At 35.6% G+C, this 22,254-nt stretch overlaps 1 protein-coding gene across 1 annotated transcript in view; it reads right to left on the minus strand.

Moving 5' to 3' along the window:
- The window catches only part of LOC127430651 (follistatin-related protein 4-like), a 376,155-nt gene extending 364,566 nt beyond the window's left edge, over positions 1-11,589 (minus strand). The window contains exon 1 of the mRNA XM_051680578.1: positions 11,480-11,589. The gene's annotated coding sequence lies outside the window, so the exon portion shown is untranslated. The remainder of the gene's footprint in view (positions 1-11,479) is intronic.
- Between the last annotated feature and the right edge of the window lie 10,665 nt (positions 11,590-22,254).

Raw genomic sequence — 22,254 nt, forward strand, 5'->3', positions numbered from 1 at the left:
AATCACAAACTGGTGCACAAATACATATACATTTATTAACCATGCTTCCAGTATTCCGATGAATGTTGGATTGCTTACATTATGGGTTGACATCTTTCTTTAATCTTTTTGCTTTTCTCTCTTACTGTCTTTTTGTAGGTTGGAACAAATATGGTGCAGTACCTCCATCAGGCTGAGATGTCAAGGCCATATTTTCCTAAATCCTACACTTAGCAAAACAGGCCTGCACATATACAATTTGAATTCTTATTTTAATTTAATTAATTTCATGGATTTTATTCATTCCTTACATAAAACGTTTTTCTAGTTATAGACATTTAAAGGGCTAGTTCACCCAAAAATGAAAATACTCTCATCAATTACTCCCTCTCATGCCATCCCAGATGTGTACGACTTACTTTCTTCTGCAGAACACAAAGATTTTTAGAAGAATATCTCAGCTCTGTAGGTCCATACGATGCAACTGAATGGAAATCAAAATTTGAAGCTCCAAACAGCACATAAATGCAGCATAAATGTAATCCATATGGTTCCAGTGGTTAAATGACTGTGAAAGTGAGAAACACATCAGTATTTAAGTCCTTTTTTATTCACTATAAATCTTCATTTTCACATCTAAAAGTTACACGTGGCACCTGTTTAGTTTTTCTTAAAAGTGAAAGTGAAAGTGGAGATTTAGAGTAAGAGAGGACTTAAATATTGATCTGTTTCTCACCCACATATATCATATCACTTTTGAAGATATCAATTTTACCACTGGAGTCTTATGGATTACTTTCATGTTTCCTTTATGTGATTTTTGGACTTTTAGATTTCTGATCATCATTCACTTGCATTATGAGGACCTGCAGAGCTGAAATATTCTTCTAAAAATCTTCATTTGTGTTCTGCAGAAGAAATAAAGTCATACACATCTGAAATGGCGTGAGTGTGAGTAAATGATGAGAGAATTTTCATTTTTGGCTGAACTAACACTTTAAAAACCTCATCTGTTTGGGAGAACATTTAACTTGCTTTTAGCACCACACAGTGGACATTTCACCTCAGAACTGCCGCGATACCTGTAAAGAGTCACGAAATAAAAACAGTCACATTTTTTCATTAGATTGGGCTCTTCTGATCACTTAGAATAATAATAGCACACCTCTACTCAACAAGCTGCATGATTTGAGATATTGTTCAAGTAGCACATACTTTGCAGGAAGAGTTATGTGCCAAAGTTTAACATTATGTTGAACAAATGCCAAATTTAATATGCTGTTCAAAGGTTGTCAGTAGAACTTTCTTTGGGATTTATAATGTCAAAAATGCATAATCCACCCTGCAATAGTCTATATAGTCAAAGTCCCTGTTTACTCGACAGCCATACTGAAAATATGAATCGAAATATCATCAGTCTTCAAGATTACCTTCAAACAACAGATTTCAAATGAGCAATAAAATCAATGGCATCATAAATTAAGCTTCAAAAAAAAAAAAAAGGCTGGTACAACTAATGTGCATGCATGTTTGAGTAAACAAACAAATAATGTATTGGCTCTTTTATCTGTAAAGCAGGACATTAAATGTTGTACGAGTGGTCCGACGTCTCCCCTTATAATGTCCCTTCTCTAGTGTGGCAGCATTTTCTCTAGCGAGGCAGCAGGAATCTTTTCTCCATTGAATCCATCATCATTGCTGCCTGATGGGGTGGGCTGCATCATGCAAGACCACCAGCTAAGAGACAACAGCTCCAGCATGACTCATGCTAACCAGACATCATTCCAGCTCACATACATGCAGACTCTGCTGTGATAGTAAGACTACTCCCTGTGATGTTAAATATTTAAAGCTTGTGTGGCAGATGGGTTATCTATAATAGAACTGCAGTGATAGAACGCTCACTAAAGCACTCTTTTCTGCATGTTAAGTTCAACACAAAAGCATGCAGGAAAGCACAGAAGGTTGAATCTCACTGATATCTTGAATTTTGTATTGCATACTCACATTATACTGTATGAGAAATAAGAAGCATCTATTGTAAGAACTCACACTGTGAACATTTTTATCTTATTAGACCCAAAGATTTTTTTATGAGGGTATTTGACAAATGATTGAACATTAACTTTCTTGCCGGATACACTGGGAGCAAGCATTATTGCATAGACAAAGCAAGTTTTTTTAAGGTGAGTGTTTTGATTGTTTTTTGTTTTCTTTCTATGTTCAGCATTGAAATGCCCAGACCGATAAAATACGAGCTTTGAATCGTGTTTTAGGAGCTGTTGCAGTTACCATACTAATGCAATTGGTGGCGCTAAAGCACAGAAAGCTGCTTTGCTCACAGACATTAAATGCTGAAGGAATTCAAGGAAGACGTTTTGAACCAGCAGTGAAGATGTGTATTTTATTTGCATCAAATGTTTCAAAAACAAAATGTATCTATTCTCATATGGGCAGGCCAGCATTAATGCACAGATTTACAGGGGCTAAAGCCCCAGGGCACGTGGCTGCAGGGTGGCCCCCAACCCTATTCTCCCCCGGCAACATTCGCAGGAAGAGCACATTTAAACGCAATCAGTGGGAGACGGTGATATAAACACGGAGACAGCAAAAGCCATCCGTGTAGTGGATCAAAATCAGTGTTCTTTGCTATTTAGCCAAATTATTAAAATATAAAAGAAAAAATTATGGCGAGAGTGAAATTACTTGTCACGTCAACTGTCCATAAAGTATTGCAGCGTCCTACTGAGTTTGATACTTTAACTCTAGTAAAGTATAAATACTTTTAACAGATGCTCTAGTACTTATACGTAAAGCCCAACAGCAGCCCTTGCCAGCCATTAACAGCATTTAACTGCTAATTTAACATACTAACAAGGCAGAAATACAAAAAGTGATGATAAATTGGCTGCATTTTGAGACATATCATGACAAAGATAAGATGATGAAGTGCAATTTCCCACACTAATATTGAGATCTAAAACAGTAGTCTTTTCAGGAAGGGAGTTGATATGAAGTTAAGTTTGTGAAAGACATCAGATGTAGCACATCTCTGTTAATATAGACCTTATTCACAGTAGTGCCATCTTAGATTTTTGACGGTAATGAAAATGAGGCTGGGAGGGATAGACTTAAGCCCCGTACACAAATGAAGTGACTTCCAGCCACTAAGCGACTAGCTCTATGGATTTGAGTGGAGACAAGACAGAGGAGAAGTTTCTGTGAGTGATTTCACTGTTCTATATAGGGTTTCCACATTGGCCCTCAAAAAAAAAAAAAAAAAAAAAAAAAAAAAAAAAACATTTTTGCCTATTTTTAAGATACATATTTAAATTTCATAACAAAATTCCATTAAAATGAAGTGTCATTTTTAACTACTTTAGAATAATAAAACTTGAAATATTTAATTATTTATTTTATTTTATTTTATTTTGTTAAATATAACACATTTTAACTTGATTACATTTTGTCATGAAATTGAAATGTGTATATATATATATATATGAAAATTAGAGTAACTTCAAATAAATGTACATAAACATTCACTCAAAAAATACAGTATTTTCAAGATTAACAGTGCATTTCAAGATTTATTTGTTATAAATTTCATAACAAATTTCCATCAAATTGTACTGAGTATTCTTTAACAAAATAAAAAAAATACAAATTAAATGCATAAGCCTTAAATTTTTATTTTTTTTTTACCTTTAAGTGTTGGCCAAGAGATCTTACAGTAAAAGGAAGGACATTCCTCTTTTGGACGTGTTTTCCAGAACATCAGTGAAATAGGATGTAGGCTAAAGTTAAAAGAATCATTCACACAAAAGTGAAAAATCTCAATCATCCGAACAAACCTTTCATTAAAATTAATCTGACTTTCTTATGAATGTGTTTGATTCTCCTCCTTGCATAGTGTGCTTATGAACAAGGGTTAATTTGTCTGAATGTGTCATGAAATTATGCCCACTGTTCCAAGGTGCCTTGAATTGTTCCTGTCAGGCTGAGTAGCACCTTTCTCACATTGCCTGAAATTTTCAAATTCCGGGACATTTTGAACGGAATCGAATTTTTCCTGGATGGACGGCCAAAAACCGTGACAATTGTGGAAAATCCTGGTAGGGTGGCAACCCAATATGATTTGTCTTTAACCACATACATGGATATAATAAAATGATGTGTGGAAAAGAAACTGTCAGCAGTCTGAGTGAGTTTGATTCGTATATTCATAGATCGTTCATGTTCTCTCCTGATCATTCACACTCTCCCCTGCAGAATATGGATCCTTAGAGACAAGAAAACTGATTCCTTGTCAAATTAGAATGATATCTTAGATTTACTGGCAAATTACCTTTCTGGGATCAGAAGAGATATGGCCAAACATTCAGTCCACCAATAATGTTAGAGCGACGGCAGTAGGAACGGCCACTAGTGACTTCACAGTATAGAGACTAGCGACATCAAGCGATACTGTCACTGCATGTGTGCATAGGGCTTTACACGGTCTTTAATGACATGCACTGTATAAAGCTATCAAAAAGTTCCTAAATCAAATCTAATTTTCATGTTGTCTGGAGTTTTTTGTTTACTGAAATTTCTTGGAAAGATATTTTTTAATTGTTTCGTCAGAGGAATGATACAAAAACAGTTTAAACTGTACAACCCATTGAAGAGACTGTACGTCTATCCCTCACAGCCTTGTTGTTATTCCCTTCAAAAATCAAAGATGGCGCTGATGTGAAGAAGGTCTATTAAAGGCTTTTTACTTTACTTAAATTTTTATCTGGAGAAAAACTGTGAATAATTATGTGCATTTGAATACGTATGTGAAATATTTCTGAATTTAAATATTACAAACAATAAAAGCTAAGACGTGAAACACCTATTTATCTGCTACTATGTATACCACTGCACAGCAACCACAGAGACCTGCTATTAACCTTGCTGACCACTTTAATAGGTACACCTATTCATGCGATTATCTAATCATCCAATCATGTGGCAGCAGTGCAGGATACGGGTCAGGAGCTTCAGTTAATGTTCACATCAACCATCACAATGGGGGGAAAATGTTATCTCAGTGATTTCGACCATGGCATGATTGTTGGTGCCAGACGGGCTGGTTTGTGTATTTCTGTAACTGCTGATCTCCTGGGATTTTCACACACAACAGTCTCTAGAATTTACTCAGAATGGTGCCAGAAATAAAAAAACACCCAGTGAGCGGCAGTTCTGCGGATGGAAACGTCTTGTTGATGAGAGAGGTCAACAGAGAATGACCAGACTGGTTCAAGCTGACAGAAAGGCTACAGTAACTCAGATAACCCCTCTGTACAATTGTAGTGAGCAGAATAACATCTCAGAATGCACATGTCAAACCTTGAGGCAGATGGGCTACAAACAGCACAAGATCACTTTGGGTTCCAGTTCTGTCAGCCAAGAGCCAAGATCTGTGTTCCTCAGCAGAAATCCAGATTTGTCAGACCAGGTGATGTTTTTCATCTCTTTAACTGTCCAGTTTTGGTGAGCCTGTGCCCACTGCACCCTCAGCTTTCTATTCTTTGCTGACAGAAGTGGAAGCCAACGTGGTCTTCTGCTGTCAGTCTGGCAATTGTTCGTTGACCTCTCTCATCAACAAGGCGTTCCGTCCGCAGAACTGCCGCTCACTGGATGTTTTTTGTTTGTTTTGCTGATTAGATAATCACATGAATAAGATGATGTACAGGTGTACCTAATAAAGTGTTCGGTGAGGGTGTGTCAAAGTATGTGCAATATTCACCAAGGCGTGTCTTTGACCAGAATCTAATCATATTTGAAAAGAATGAACATTACATATAATAAAGATTTTATTTTATTTTTTTATTTTTTAAACGTGGTTGCCAATCATTTGCATTTTACTAATGCCTTAAGTCTGTGAGAGTCATTGAATACTTCCTCTTGTCACTTACAGTTGTGTCACGACAAACCACCACACTTTATTTCCAATGTATGCTTTATTGGCTATTTTCATTATTGGCTTGATAATAGTTGTTTTAATTATGATAAAAAGTGGCAGCTGTGGTTGCCAGAAATTCAGCATAAAATTACAATGTAAGCATTTTAGTGCCAGAATATTTGACCGTATATTTAATTAACTAATAATGTTAAAATACCAACCTACTTGAACTATGAGTATCTGCTTTTTACTTTACTTTGCTTTTTACTGTAGAATATTTAATGTACATTCTTTTCACATTTAAAATTTTTTTAACTGTATTGAAGTTCTGCCTGTCTAGATTTCTTCTTTTACATCTGATGCAGTTATTTGAGAATTTTCTCTTATTAGAGACGGTAAGTGTCTTACTGGTTTTTCCAGCATGTTAAAGAACAAACAGTTAACTTACGTTACAACATCTATATTTTAGCAGTTATGCATCTTTAAGCAATCACAAAAATTATTTGTGTTATATACACTGGTGGCCAAAAGTTTGGAATAATGTACAGATTTTGCTCTTATGGAAAGAAATTGGTACTTTTATTCACCAAAGTGGCATTCAGTTGATCACAATGTATAGTCAGGACATTAATAACATGAAAAATTACTATTACAATTTGAAAAGAAATGTTCAGAACTTCTTAAACTACTTCAAAGAGTTCTCATCAAAAAATCCTCCATGTGCAGCAATGACAGCTTTGCAGATCTTTGACATTCTAGCTGTCAGTTTGTCCAGATACTCAGGTGACATTTCACCCCACACTTCCTGTAACACTTGCCATAGTTGTGACTGTCTTGTCGGGCACTTCTCACACACCTTACAGTGTAGCTGATCCCACAAAAGCTCAATGGGGTTAAGATCCATAACACTCTTTTCCAATTATCTGTTGTCCAATGTCTGTGTTTCTTTGCCCACTCTAAACTTTTCTTTTTGATTTTCTGTTTCAAAAGTGGCTTTTTCTTTTAAATTCTTCCCATAAGGCCTGCACCCCTGAGTCTTCTCTTTACTGTTGTACATGAAACTGGTGTTGAGCGGGTAGAATTCAATGAAGCTGTCAGCTGAGGACATGTGAGGCATCTATTTCTCACACTAGAGACTCTGATGTACTTATCCTCTTGTTTAGTTGTACATCTGGCCTTCCACATCTCTTTCTGTCCTTGTTAGAGCCAGTTGTCCTTTGTCTTTGAAGACTGTAGTGTACACCTTTGTATGAAATCTTCAGTTTTTTGGCAATTTCAAGCATTGTATAACCTTCATTCCTCAAAACAATGACTGACTGATGAGTTTCTAGAGAAAGCTGTTTCTTTTTTTGCCATTTTTGACCTAATATTGACCTTAAGACATGCCAGTCTATTGCATACTGTGGCAACTCAAAAACAAACACAAAGACAATGTTAAGCTTTGTTTAACAAACCAAATAGCTTTCAGCAGTGTTTGATATAATGGCAAGTGATTTTCTAGTACCAAATGATCAATTTAGCATGATTACTCAAGGATAAGGTGTTGGAGTGATGGCTGCTGGAAATGGGGCCTGTCTAGATTTGATCAAAAATGACTTTTTTCAAATAGTGATGGTGCTGTTTTCTACATCAGTAATGTTCTGACTATACTTTGTGATCAGCTGAATACCACTTTGGTGAATTAAAGTACCAATTTCCTTCAGAAACAGCAAAATCTGTACATTATTCCAAACTTTTGGCCGCCAGTGTATATATTTTTAAAACTCACTTGTACCTACATTTACATACATATTGGCCAAACTGACAAATAAACGGGCTAAACAGCAACAACCAATAATTGCATCAATGGGCAAAATCACAACCTAAAGTCTGGTCAAAACATTCAGAGTTTTCCTGTATGCATTCTACCAATAATTAATAATAAAAAATAAAAGAAATCTTACATTCAAATACTGCTTTCAGAATTTTACTGTAAAATCAATGCAGTCTATGACATTTTCTGTTAAAACAACAAATTACTGTAAAAAAGAAATAACAATATCACACTGCATTGTGGAATAATTGTGTCTAAACCATTATGGTGTTTAGTGTTCCCTTGAATTTATTTTTTATTTTTATTATTAATACATTTTCTCCAAGCTGATGCAATTGTGTTTAATGAAAAAGATTATTTGCACTGCATGTGCTGCAGGGAGAAAATTACTTTGATTTAGAGATTGACTTAGTTTGGCCAAGATATATAGTCTACACTATGTAATGCATTTGTAAGAAAATAAAAAAAATAGTTGTAATTAAACAATTTGGAAGTGATGCTTGCAATGCCATTCTGTGATATGATTGATCTGTTATTGCACATATACCATACCAGGTACGCAAAGATATCAACACTCAACAATGGTGACAAGTAACAAACATCGCAGGTTAAAAACTATATACAGTTTATAATTGTGATTCTAAAATTGCACTGCTACATTACAGTAGTTTCCTGGCCCTGTTTACTGCAGTCACAGTATACAGTTGTCTTTTAATTTAAATAAATTGTAGAAATAGTACTGTAAAATATACAGTGAAAGTCATGCAACTAGTAGCAGGAATTTACTGTAAATTCACACTAAAAATGTTTTATAGTGTGGGAGATAAAATACAGTAATTTTCCTTGGTAGCCTAATCTATTAATCCAGTGTACTGTACATCAGGGTTTGAAATTAACCAGCGCTCAGGGCAAAACTGCCACCGAAAATTACAAATATGCTGCACAAATTTAAAACGCTGGGGCATGTAAAATCAGTTGTTTTTAATTAAGAAAAAAAAAACCTCTGAAAACACTGAACATGAAGAAAACACTCCTGCAGCTCCAAAACTTAACACAAATCTAAAAACATAATTCTGCCATGACAGAAAGAGCAGTGAAATCTATATAGCAAATGTCCAATTATTTAAAATATATTCTAGCACTGTGTTTATTGTAACAATATCTTGTGCATTATTAATTATAAACCTCATGATGTAAGTCAAACTGCGAAAACAAGTCACGTATCAACACCTAACCACAGATCCAAACAAACACCTTCAGATATTGCAGTAGGGTATACTGTATGTTATACCTGAACAGCAATACAATAACCAACAATCAACTTTAGCTTGTCATTTTCAAGAGCTTCTTACTGTATTGCAGATTAGATGTGGAACCACAACAGACCGGTTCTCTGTAAAAGAAACTTATAGTGGGCTTCACTCACAAACAACCGATGAACTGTGACTGTGAATAACATTCATCCACATGTGTGGGACTCATGTGACTCTGTATGCACTTGTGCTGCAGGAAATACATCACAATGATCAAATACATGCTCAGCTGTGAGTGATTTGAAAAATGGCAGGACTGTTCTGCTGTCTGCCAATGTGATTACTCACCTACACTAGATCACATCTGCTCTCCAGATCAAATGTTATTACTGCATGTAAATAAATTGACATTAACATCCCTATCCGAAATACAACACTGTCCTTGTGCCCCCATTATGAATGTATATATGAATTTGTAATGCACTTTGCTCTAAAGCTAATGTCTCAAAAGCACCACTTAGTGCAATTTATTTACACAACTTATATATAATCAGATTAAAACAAAAATATAAATATGTTAGACAGATGCCAATGTTTCAGAAGCAATAAGCAATAAGATCATACCATTAAGCAGTATATAATATAAAACTATTAATGCTGGTGAGTCTTAATAAATGTTTTCACTATAGATTAGATCAGGGGTTTTCAAACGGGGCTCCAGGTCCTCCAGGGGGGCATAATGGGTTGCTAGAGGGTCAAAATTTGAGAAAAACAAACAAGCAAAAAATATTTTTTAAATTAATTAATTTATTTATTTTTAGGGCTGTTAAAGTTACTATAATATGTTTACTTGAGATATTAAATATCTAGCATTAATTCAATAAAAAATAATACATTTACTGAATTTAATATTAGAACTGTTTCATTTTGCTTTCAAAAGATTGGTTGGACATCAATAGATTAATCACAATTATTTTGACAGCCATGCTTTCAAAAGTATAATAATAATAATAATAATAATAACAAACATATAATTATACTCTTTTGTGGGTAAAATGTTGTTTGTTTTGATTTAAGAACAATGACAATATAATAGCCAATTGCATTGTTTTGGGGGAAAAAAATTAAAAGCTTTTATATATATATATATATATATATATATATATATATATATATATATATATATATATATATATATATAATATTAGGAAGCAGGTCCCTCGCAATGATATCTGGAGGTCTTTGGCATCAAAAGGTTTGGAAATCCTTGGGTTAGATAACGTTATAAACATTTGCAAATGTGTGTGCATTAAAAGAAATAAAATAAATAATAATATGTAAAAAGTAATATGATTATGCGGACAAGTTTGTAAACAGAACATTCATTTATTATATTGCTATAATAGGCTAAATAAATATAATACATGTTTTATAAATTGATAAATATTTTTTTAAATGATAAATTATTATATACAATAGCAATGAAGTGAATAAACAGCCTACTCTATAAAAAATAAGTAGCCTATACTAAAGTTAAATCATGTGCTGATTTTATAAACATGAGCTGTATTAAATTATATTATCTATATAATCTGTGATTAAGTTAAGATTTTTTTATCAAGTACAATAGCTACATACAGGATCCTTATATGATCTGTTTCTGAATTATCAATATACTGTATGTGTTGATGACATCATATACAGTATTCTGCAACACTTTTTAAACAGCATCTCGCTAATTAAATAATTATTGTGCATGCTGCCTTCATGATCATAACCGAGAAACTACATGCAATATTTGTATTACTTTTATAATGAATTTGACACACCGCAGGGCCATTTAAAATGAGCTAGCGAAGCAATGTGTTAAAAAGAGAAATTGTGACAAGTTACAACAACACTTCCCCTTACACGTTGATATGTTAGCCTAAAATCCTACTGGATAGCTATGTGCGCCCACAACCCTTATATCTTACAACGAGTTGAAACGAGTTTTAATCAAATAAATGCAGCCAGAGCAGCGGAATGCAGAGCCACAAATCACACATGGGCTGGGTTGCAAAACGCTGCCTACCTAGACCACAGTACCGGGCATCACGAGCGTTCCGACCGATGACCACCAATGTTGCGCATCCCACATGATGCCCAAAAGTGCTGTCCAGGTAGGCAGCTCACTAGGTTTTGACACAGATACTCGGCTGCACACACCAAGTGTCAAGCATAAACTTGTTAAAACAGGCTACACTTACGTATTACAAACATACAACTCAACATGCATTTAATCGCTCTTTTTGGCATTCACTTGCATAAACAATAAAGCGTTATGGTTTATGATGATGAAGAAGGTTTATGATTTTCTATTCAAACCCACGACTGTGTAGACTAAAGCCATGGAGACGTAAGCAAACTCCTTGTTCATCCCGGTGCAGCGCGTCTATTCCGTGAAACACCGAGAGCGGAAAGTGAAAGAAGCGCATAAAGGCGTCATATGTCAATCGTTACCTGTCGTGTTCCTCCGGATAGACAGAAACGGTGCGTCAGATCTGCGGTGTATGTGTTCCAGAGACTGACAAACCCTCACAGTCCTTTAAGAGTATAACACACGCGCTCTTACTCCATCCTTCAACTGAGAGTGACCCGCTATTCCAGCTCTCCCTATTTCAACTGCTCTCTCTCTCTCTCTCTCTCTCTCTCTCTCTCTCTCTCTCTCTCTCTCTCTCTCTCTCTCTCTCTACACACACACACACACACACACACACACCCACCCTTCGACGTCACACAGCGCATATAACATCCACACACCGTGCTGCTGTTGAAAGCACAATTGTATCCATGGGCTGCATTACTGTCATAACTCAAGAGCTGCCTGTGAAATGGAAATAGGAAACACTTGAAGGTAACACTTCACATGAATGTTTAAATCAATAATTGGTTATTTAAATCATTCTAAACCATACATACTGTATTATAAATCAATTATTTATATTTGCATGATATGCAGTTAAAGGATGACTTCCATGCAATACTAGTCAAACAGTGAGCATATAAACATACATGTTCCAAAAAGCGAAATAAATACACTTATTCATGCATAAAATGTCCTGATTCGTGATTTATATTGCGATGCAGAAAAATAAAGACTATTATAGTCAGAAGAATGTCTTGATGTTGATGTCAAAAGAATGGTGCTACTCCGAGTGGTGTCCCAACTTAACTAGTCCTAGTTACCTAAAGTCACAAGGTAAAAACACTTTCACATCTTTATGCTTATTCACAGCATATATCATATAATAAATCCTGATGACCATTAAACCATACTGAACTTTATGTACATAGGTTTCTAACATTGGCAACTCCTTAATAAATTCTTAATATGTGTCCACTTTATATATTAAGTTACATTTTCATTGGTTTCGAATGTTATGAGCATTTAAAAACATGTAAGGTAAAATGGCTCACTATTTGGCTGTTATGGCATGAAAGTGAACCATTGTTATATAACTGTATATATCAATGATTTATAATGCATATGTAATTGAATTGTTAGTCATTAATGAACCATCTTATTAACTCCTTTTAAAGGGAACTTTAATGTAACGTTTTATCCACTTGACAGTGTCCATGTTTCACATATGACATCTTTAGGCAATTTATTATTATATAAAAAATCTATATTGATACTATAGTGGGTACCAGTACCATTTACTGTACACAAAAGGGAAGCTGTAACAGTAACTATAAGGTTTGGAGTCAAAAGTCCAATTACACAATAGTGTGTTGTCTCTAGCAGTGTTTTGTTGGCTTCAAACACCTACTGTAGCTGAAATTCCAAAACCTTATTAAATCCTCCAAGATGAAGTTCCAACTTCATCATCGTAACAGCTATTGGGTAAAAAAGTGAACACAATAACACCACAATGGGATATGTTAAGACAAGAGTCTACAATGAAGGTAGATTTACAAGGGTATTAGGACAACATCAGGTCGGGCAAGTTGTCACCATATATCTGGGCTAGATTTCATACAAGTTTTAAATGATATAATTTGGCTACTAGGCTGCTAGCCAAAACAACGGTTTGGTGTTTTTGTATGCTACTTTTTCACTTAGATGTTTCATGAATTGTTTTGTGTTTCATAACTGTTTCACTGTTTACCTTTGATTGAAAAGCCTGTTATAGGCTGTTAAACGGCAGGGTCCCATTGCGACCATTTTCCCCAAAGACCATTGCCCACTATAGGGCACATCACAAAAGGTCAGCATTTGTTTAATGATCCAAATCATTTTCCTGCAATAACAGTGGAGACTTAAAGGTATGTGCCTATGTAGAAATATAAACTTCACCCACCTTGTGAAATATGAGTAAAAGGTGTGACCTATATCTATAGTAATTACAGTGCTGTAATAACAACATATAAAACAGGCAAGATACAAATAAGCCAAAAACAAACAAACAAACAAACAAGCAATTCCACAAAAGAATTTCATGAAATACATTATGATGCTCATTACTGTTAAACAGTAGGCTACATATGAAAACATCTCAGCACTGTATTATAAAGTGTGACCCATGAACACATTTCATTAGGTTTTCTAATTGCATAAGGAGGAACAGAATAAATAAATGCATTTAAATAAGCTTTTGTTGAAACAAGGGCACAGTGTCCCTGTAAGACTGTGTCGACATTGTTTCAGCATCACTGTTTCAAAAACAAAGAGGAGGTGACACAGTTACAGGGATAATACAGAGTGAGCCATCCAAGTTGCATGTGTGCCTGAAATATTCATGCCCAATGTAACATTTATCACAAAAATGAAAATAACTTTATTACTGTGGCAACCAGTTGATTACAAGGAATGCTGAAAAACAGTAAAGCAAGTGATGAAAGTGACAGTGTTTGTTTCACGATCATGTTTTTTTTTTTTTCTAAAAAGCCATTAACAAGCAAAATTAACCTGCCATTTCCCTTTTTGATTTGTAACTAGTAGCACCTAATAAACAAGCAATAAATACATAAATAAAAATAAAATCTAGAGCAAATAGTTTTCCTAAAACATTATGCCCACATATGTGGACAGTGGGACTAAGTTGTGAAGTAATGCCAAGCTATAAAAAGTCAGATTTCTTTCATTCAATAGTTTGTGTTCAGGAGTGTTGGTTATTCATGTTTTTGTGACGTTATAGACATTATAGCTGATTTTCTATAAATAATAATAAATAATTCTGATTCAAAGTAATGGCCAGCATCATCAAATCACTGCCAACCATGTTAAAATAAAAATTTGCATTATAAAATTCTGAATCTATGTACTGATTATCATTACCCCATGTCTGCCAAACATGTTAAGTTGTCCAAACATCATCTACAGCCTGAAACTGAACTTCTGGTCAGACTTTAGGAGTGAATGCACTTAGCTGTTTATAAAGCTAGGGGATTCACCCTTGCTCCCTATTTAGTGAATGACTTAACCTTCAGTGTGCTGTCTGTCTGCACTGGTCTCAGAACAGTTTGAAATGCACCTAATTTTCATCCTAATTCCATATAAAGCCTCTGAAAGCAACATGTTTCAGCTTTTGCATGATACATTTATTCTCAATGTGAAAATGCACAGTAAATATATAGGAATGCATTTACTAATGTTAATAAATAGAACCGTATTGTACAGTGATAACAAAATAAAACAATCTTTTTTTTTTTTTTTTTTTTTTTATTAAAATGAAGTGAAATGACCCACAGATGTGTTATAGTTGAAAATTATTTAAAATAATGAACATGTTTTTTCAACTTTTGAGGGAATAAGGTCCCATTTTCCACATATGTGGACTTCATCTTTATCAGCGCACTGATGCGCAAAAAATGAATGGAGTTTTTAAAGTGGCATATCAAACGAAACTAGAGACAACACTCTTTTTTTTTTCTCCCCAATTTGGAATGCTCAATTCCCAATGCACTCTAAGTCCTCGTGGTGGTGTAGTGACTCGCCTCAATCCGGATGGTGGAGGACGAATCCACATCTGAGAACGTCAACCTGTGCATCTTATCATGTGGCTTGTTGAGCGCGTTACCGCAGAGACATAGCGCGTGTGGAGGCTTCACGCCATCCACCGCTGCATCCATGCACAACTCACCACGCGCCTCACCGAGAGCGAACCACATAATAGCGACCACAAGGACTCTACCCTCCCTAACAACCGGGCCAATTTGGTTACTTAGGAGGCCTGGCTGGAGTCACTCAGCGCACCCTGAATTCAAACTCTCGACTCGTCTTTACTCACTGAGCTACCCAGGCCCCCAGAGACGCTACTCTTTACAACCAAACAGGTTTCAATCAAAAAACATAGAGGTTTCTTACCAGAGGCACTTTTGTTGGCGCTGCACCCGTAGGAGCGCTTTACAGAAATAGATGTCACGCTGTTGTGTCACGTGATGCGGTATGCAAAAAGTTTAACCCTTATATGACAGTGTAGAATCATGTGAACAGTATTCAGTTGGTTTTAAATTGTTTAAATTATGTGTTGCATATAGCGAAGCCTTAATACAACGTCCACACATGTGGACGCAGGGATCTCACAAGGTTAAACAATACTTAACAGATCAAAAGTTAATGGACATTCATATATGGATATACTGTATGTAAAATATAGACAAAAAATATTTTTTTCTATACCTGCACGGCAATGAAGCAGTTCCAGGTTGACTGCATTACAGTTTGATATCACTTTGCCACAATTTTTCTGAATTGTTAAATACTAAAAATGAACTAAATATCAATGATTCAAACAGCCTATAATATCATATTAACCAATAAAAGACAAAAATGCTGGTCAAGCAATTTGGGTATAAATCACAATCAATTTCTATTCATTTATTTAAAGCAAATGTTCCACCACTTGTGGTCAGATCCCACCAAAAAAGTTACAGAGCAACTCAAAGATGCCCTTTGCATATATCCGGAATTTCATGATGATTGCACATTCAAAATTGGAATTATTGACTGATAAAATTTGATTATCTGTTGGCAACCATTTTTGTTTACTTGTCCGGTTGGCCAGACTGATAGTGATATGTTAGCATTTTGGCCAAAGAAAAGTGAACTTCAAATTTTCCAATGATAATAATAAAAAAGTGCAGTTATTATTATATTTTAGTAATAGCACCCCCTAGGACTGACATTTGATAGCATTTAGGTTGTGGGCATTTGTTAGCCTGAGCAGTGGGTGGGCTTTGGAGACCACCAAGCCAAGTTTGGTGGGTCTGTACTTCTTGATATCTGACTTCTGGTCATTTTCAATAGAGGTCCAGCAGCTACAATGCTCAGACCTCTAAAGAAATATGTTTCATGACATTTCTAATTATGTGAATGTAGTTTAATCATGATCACATTCTAGAATGTAATCTATACAGTATTGTTTGCGGAAAAAATTAAATAAAATAAAAAATAAAAAAGAAAGAAAGTTTTATTTGTGGGTTTAAAGAACCCCATTCCCAAGATGCTGTTTGTAGATTTGAACTTTTCACAAAGAATTGCACAAACTCCGAACATGGCTGTTTTTAATTTCCAAAGTGCAACCTATATCAGATACTGTATAAGACAAAATATGATCTAACGATGATCTTGTACCACCATGGGAGATCTAATGGGATGAACCGAACCCTGTCTCCAGTGCTACAGCACATACTGTCTGTTTGTGAAAGAGTATGCGTGTAACTTATTTGAGGGGTGTTGGAATGCTGAATGGTAGGAGGAGTATAGCAATGGGGTGTCAATTAAAACACCTTTAGACAAACATAACTTTTCTTGAATTATTTAAATAACAAATGCCAATATATATAGATGACTCTTAATGGTGCAACCTGTCAGGGAAAGACAGGAACTGAAGGCTGTATTAGCTGCAGACTACCACCAGAGGGCAAGGAAGGTATTACAGGCTGTACTGGGTGCTGGCTACCACTGGAGGGAAAGGATGGGATTGGCAGCTGGCTACCATGAGAGGGCAAGGAAGGAACTAAAGGAAGAGACTAGAGGCTGCACTAGCAGCTGGCTACCACTAGACGGCAAGGAAGGGATTACAGGCTGTACTGGGTGCTGGCTTCTACTAGAGGGCACGGAAGAGTTTGACAGCTGGCTAACACTGGAGGGCAAATAAGGGATTAGCAGCTGGCTACCACTAGAGGGCAAGGAAGGAACTAAAGGCAGCACTGGCAGATCTCTACAACCAGCGGTTAAGGAAGGGATTGGCAGCTTGTAACCACTAGAGGATATAGAAGGGATTGGCAGTTGGTTGCCACTAGAGGGTAAGGAAGGGATTGGTAGTTGGTTACCACTAAAGGGTAAGGAAGGGATTGGCAGTTGGTTACCACTGAAGAGCAATTAAGGGACTAAAGACTGCACCGGCAGCTCACAACCACTAGAGGGTAGGGAAGGGATTGGCAGCTGGCTACCACTGGAGGGCGAGGAAGGAACTAAAGGCTGCACTGGCAGATCGCTAACACCAGCGGGTAAGAAAGGGATTTGCAGTTGGTTACCAGTAGAGAGAAAATAAGGGACTAAAGGCTGCACTGGCAACTGGTTAACAGCAGAGGGCAAACGCACTAATGGCTGCACTGGCATCTTGCTACCTCCAGAGGGAAAAGGAACTAAAGGCTGCACTGTCAGTTTGCTACCAGCAGAGGGCAAGGCTGGAGGCTGAGATCCAGCCAGGACAGGACATAGGGAACTCTCTATGTCAACAAGATCAGGGCTGGAAGGAGGTTAATGTGGATCAACCAAGACATGACTGTGGAAATTCTCTTGGTAGTTAGCTTGCCCATGGAAGTCTGGACCGAGGAACCCACATTAGGTGAGGGAGACATGAACCATCAATGACTCCCTCTGAAGGGCCGATAACTTCAGGAGTATATCTGGTTAACCCCATCATTGAGCTGTTTTATCTCTTGACCCAATTCAAGATGCAAAAGTCATACACATGTGGCCCCCATGTCTCTATGACCTTCTGATCCATACTTATGATCCCACTTACCCCTTGTCCATGTCTATGGGATTTTATTTTAATTTTTTTTTAAGATGCTTAAATTTGTATGGAAGAAGAATAATTTAAGGATTTTGGAAAAACCCTAAATGAAGGTCAGAGCATCAGAAACAGTTGCACCTTGCTAAAGCAAGCACCAATAATAACATAATAGACTAAAAAGATGCATCCAGTTTATGGGCTGGCCCACTGACCCATGATTTATCTTAGCAATAAACTTTGAGCAGTTATGATGAAGATGGATGTTTTTATGACATTGATGTGTAACCCTGAAAACACTGCAATGCACTGGTGTCTCGCATGTACATGACAAGCTGAACCAAGCTTCCTTTGCAAGATCTCAACGTTTTGATAGCACTTTGAAATTTCCAAAAGAACCAGGCATTAATGTGCTTATCATCCAAGAGAACTTCACAGATCAAAGGTCCTCTATTAGTCAATAGCTTTCCAAGGTGTATGCGTTAAATCCTTTGATATGCCGTTTTTATCTAACAAAATTTCTCAAAGTTACAAGAGGAAGTCTTGCTCATGAGAAACACCTGCCCTCTCTGACAATCTATAACTCTACATCACTTGACAAGGCTTTTTTTTTTTTCACTTTCAGACCTAGCTCCTGCTACATTTCCCCAAACTTTTATGAGAAAGTTTCCAGTAGCTTTTCGACTCCTTTAAAGGTTGTTTGACACTGATCTTCATTGATTGTTGCAAACCTAACATCTCTGGATATGAAAGCAAACACTGTAAAGCAACCCGAATTGGGAGGTAAATGATAGAGGCAACCTGGTAATAGAAAATTTGTGAAGGTTTGATGTGTAATGTACGTTCAAGCAGATCAACGGAATCACAGGCTTCTTTTCCTTTCATTTGGTGTGATGTTACCTTCAGTGAGTTCCAAAATGCAGCAATTTGCGATCCCTATTAGCTGAGCCTCTCAGAGTTGCCACTTTAAAGGGTTTTCACATGGCAGTTCATGGAATGAATGATTCAGAACAGACCGAATCTCTTATCTCTGCTATTAGGAGATAAGCACCCCTTATAAACAGGGCATACTTTTGCTCCAGAATGACTGATTTTAAAGAACTATGACATTCTAAAATGGGGTTCTATAAGGACATTCTACATGCCGATTATAATTGATATATTATTATTCACTTAGAAAAGAGAAAAGTCCTCAATCAAGATTATGGTAACACTTTACATTAATGTTCCTTTGTTAAGGGTTTATAAAGGGGTTCATTAATGACTAATACATCAAAGAATGCATCAACTGATATACAGTTATAACACCATGGATCGAAAGGGCGACTTTCATGCAATACTTCCTGAAAACTTAAGTGTTTTAAATGCTTAATAAATACAGAAATTCATACTAATAGTAATTAAAAACATAGAAAAAAAAAAAAAACTATTCATGATTTGTGTCAAAATGCAGCACAACAGATTATTTTATACAGAGATTAAAAGGAGGGATAATGTCATTTTACTACAGTCCACTTTGTGTGTCTATTCATTACTGTATTGTCTTGACTCTGGTGTTGTCACTTTCCTTGTCACGTTGACGTTAAAAGAATGGTGCTACTCTGAGTGCTGTCCCAACTTATTTAGTTGTAGTTACCTAAAGTCCTCTTTAAAAACACTTTTCAGGTCTTCATGCTCATTCACATGCTCAATCATCATGCAACAAAGCCAGATGACCATTAAACCATACTGAACTTTATGTATAAAGGTTTCTAATGTTTGCAACTTATGTCCAGTTTTTAAAGTACATAGGTAACTAAAGTTGAATAAGTGTTTATATGGATTTATAGCATTTGAGGTAAAAATAGTCACTATTTGGCTGTCATTGCATGAAAGTTATTTCTAAAGTTTTTATAACTCCATATTAATAATTTATTATGCATTTGTTAATGAATTATTAGTCATTAATGAACCCTTTTATAAACTTGTAACAAAGGGAACATTAATGTATAGTGTTACAAAGATAATTTAAAGACATTACATTATTATGGCTGATGTAAGCATTGAATACATAACAAAAAGCTGCTTTAGAAGTCAAGATATTGTTTGTGTAATTACCATACCATTGAATATAAGCCAATCACTGGCCTAAAGTCCACAAGAATCCATTTTCCAATCAAGTTTTTCTTTCTGTCCAAGGTAGGTACGTTCACACAGACATGTTCTTGTATTCTGTCTGCACTATTTTGTAACTGTTAATGTGTGTACACATTTAAACGGATGTCTTTGGCCGTTATGTCACATTCCACTTTGTCTGGAGTTTAACTTTGAAAAGGGCTCTATATCAGCTCGGTTCAGCTGGTTTTGAATAGAAAAATGCATCCTGAGTGAACGGCTCCTTCCTCATTCTGTGCTGTCTGCTCTCGGTTAGTATGGTTTAGCAAGGCACGTTGCCTGTAGTAGCAGCTGGGACTGGACTGACTGCTCAAATGCATGAGGGTGTTATTTCAAGCTCAAACTGGTCCAATGGTAGAACCATTTCTAATGACAGATTTCACATATGGGCCAGTGGGCATGCTTCATTGTTATTTTTTATTTTTTTATTTCATGCTATTTATTTTAATTAATAACACTAAAACGTATTAAATTGACATCCCTAGAAAACATACATTAAATGGATTGTTAAACTTCTTATCCTAAAAATCTTATCCAAAAAATAGTATAGCAGCACTCAGCATTGCTTGTCACCATACTTCATTTTGTCTGCAAATCAAGTATGGTCTTATGATTTTTGTAAACACATCTTGCATCTTGCTATGCTCCATATAGCTACTGCAAAAGACCATGTTCAAAATTTCACCAACCATTTGGGCAACAACAGAAACCCTTATGTAAATAATGTTACATTAAGACCTCAATAGATAACAATTACATAAAAACATATGGTAGCACTTTACATTAATGTTCCTTTTGTTAAGGATTTATAAAGGGGTTCATTAATGTCTAGTACAGTAATTTGCAAAAGCATAATGAATCACTGATATGTGGTTATAACAACATGAATAAAAAGGGCAACTTTCATGCAATAACTTCATAAATAAAATGATTCATACATATGAATAAAAACATGATTTATGTCACAATACAGCAATATATATATATATATATATATATATATATATATATATATATATAACACACACACACACACACACACACACACACACACACAGGATAGATAGATAGATAGATAGATAGATAGATAGATAGATAGATAGATACTGTATTGTAGTGAGATTAACTGGAGGGATAATGTCATTTTGCTATGTCAGTCTGCTTTGTGTTCATATTCATTACTGCATACATATTATAATGTATTGACTCACTTGTGTTGTCACTTTCCTTGTCACCTTGTCTTGTTGTCCTTGCCTTGTTATTAAGCATTTATAACATGTGAGGTAAAATGGCTCAGCATTGAGCATGTATTCCATGAAAGTCTGCCTTTTTATTTATGTTGTTATAAACAAACATCAATGTATAATGCATTTGTAGATGAGTTATTGGTCATTAATAAATCCTTAACAAATGGGGAGGAAAATATAATGGATAGTTTTACCCAAAATACTTTTGTTTCTATGAACTTTCAGTCTTCATAATGTACTTATCAATGTTAAGATTTTTGTCATGATTTGTACAATTATGTGTCAATGTATTTTATGTAATATTAATGCAAATTATGTACTTAAAAGTTCCCTTAACTGTGTAGTGCATAATACTTTCATTATTTCCGTTATGTTATTGCTCTATTTATTATTCCATTGCTCTTTCTTTTATCCCCTCTTATTTGCAAAGCTTTCAGTGACTAATTGTTACAGTACAAGAAGGCTATATCAGAAGAATGGGAGTGTTATAAAGACAATGTGTCAATGTCCGATAGGTGATTATGTATTGTGATTATGTATTACTTTGCCAGGAGCTTGAATATAACAGCGGGCTGGTACAATTCCATTATGTAAATCACTCCTCTGTGGACATATAATAGCAGATTTTTTTTTTTTTCTTCATAAGTAGCAATATGTCAGAGCTTACCTGGCCTTTTTAAAATGTAGAGTCAGATCAGTGTCCCATTCCTGGTTAAGGGCATCATTTTCATGCTCATTTCCAGGTGCAAACATTACCAATAATGTCCTGTCCTTCATAATCAATGGATAAAGAACATGGGAATTGACCTCTGATTGTTATTTTCCTATATATAGAGACTTATGAGATACAGAAGTCAGATTGAAAATT

This window comes from Myxocyprinus asiaticus, chromosome 40 (assembly GCF_019703515.2).
Source record: "Myxocyprinus asiaticus isolate MX2 ecotype Aquarium Trade chromosome 40, UBuf_Myxa_2, whole genome shotgun sequence".
Lineage (NCBI taxonomy): Eukaryota > Metazoa > Chordata > Actinopteri > Cypriniformes > Catostomidae > Myxocyprinus > Myxocyprinus asiaticus.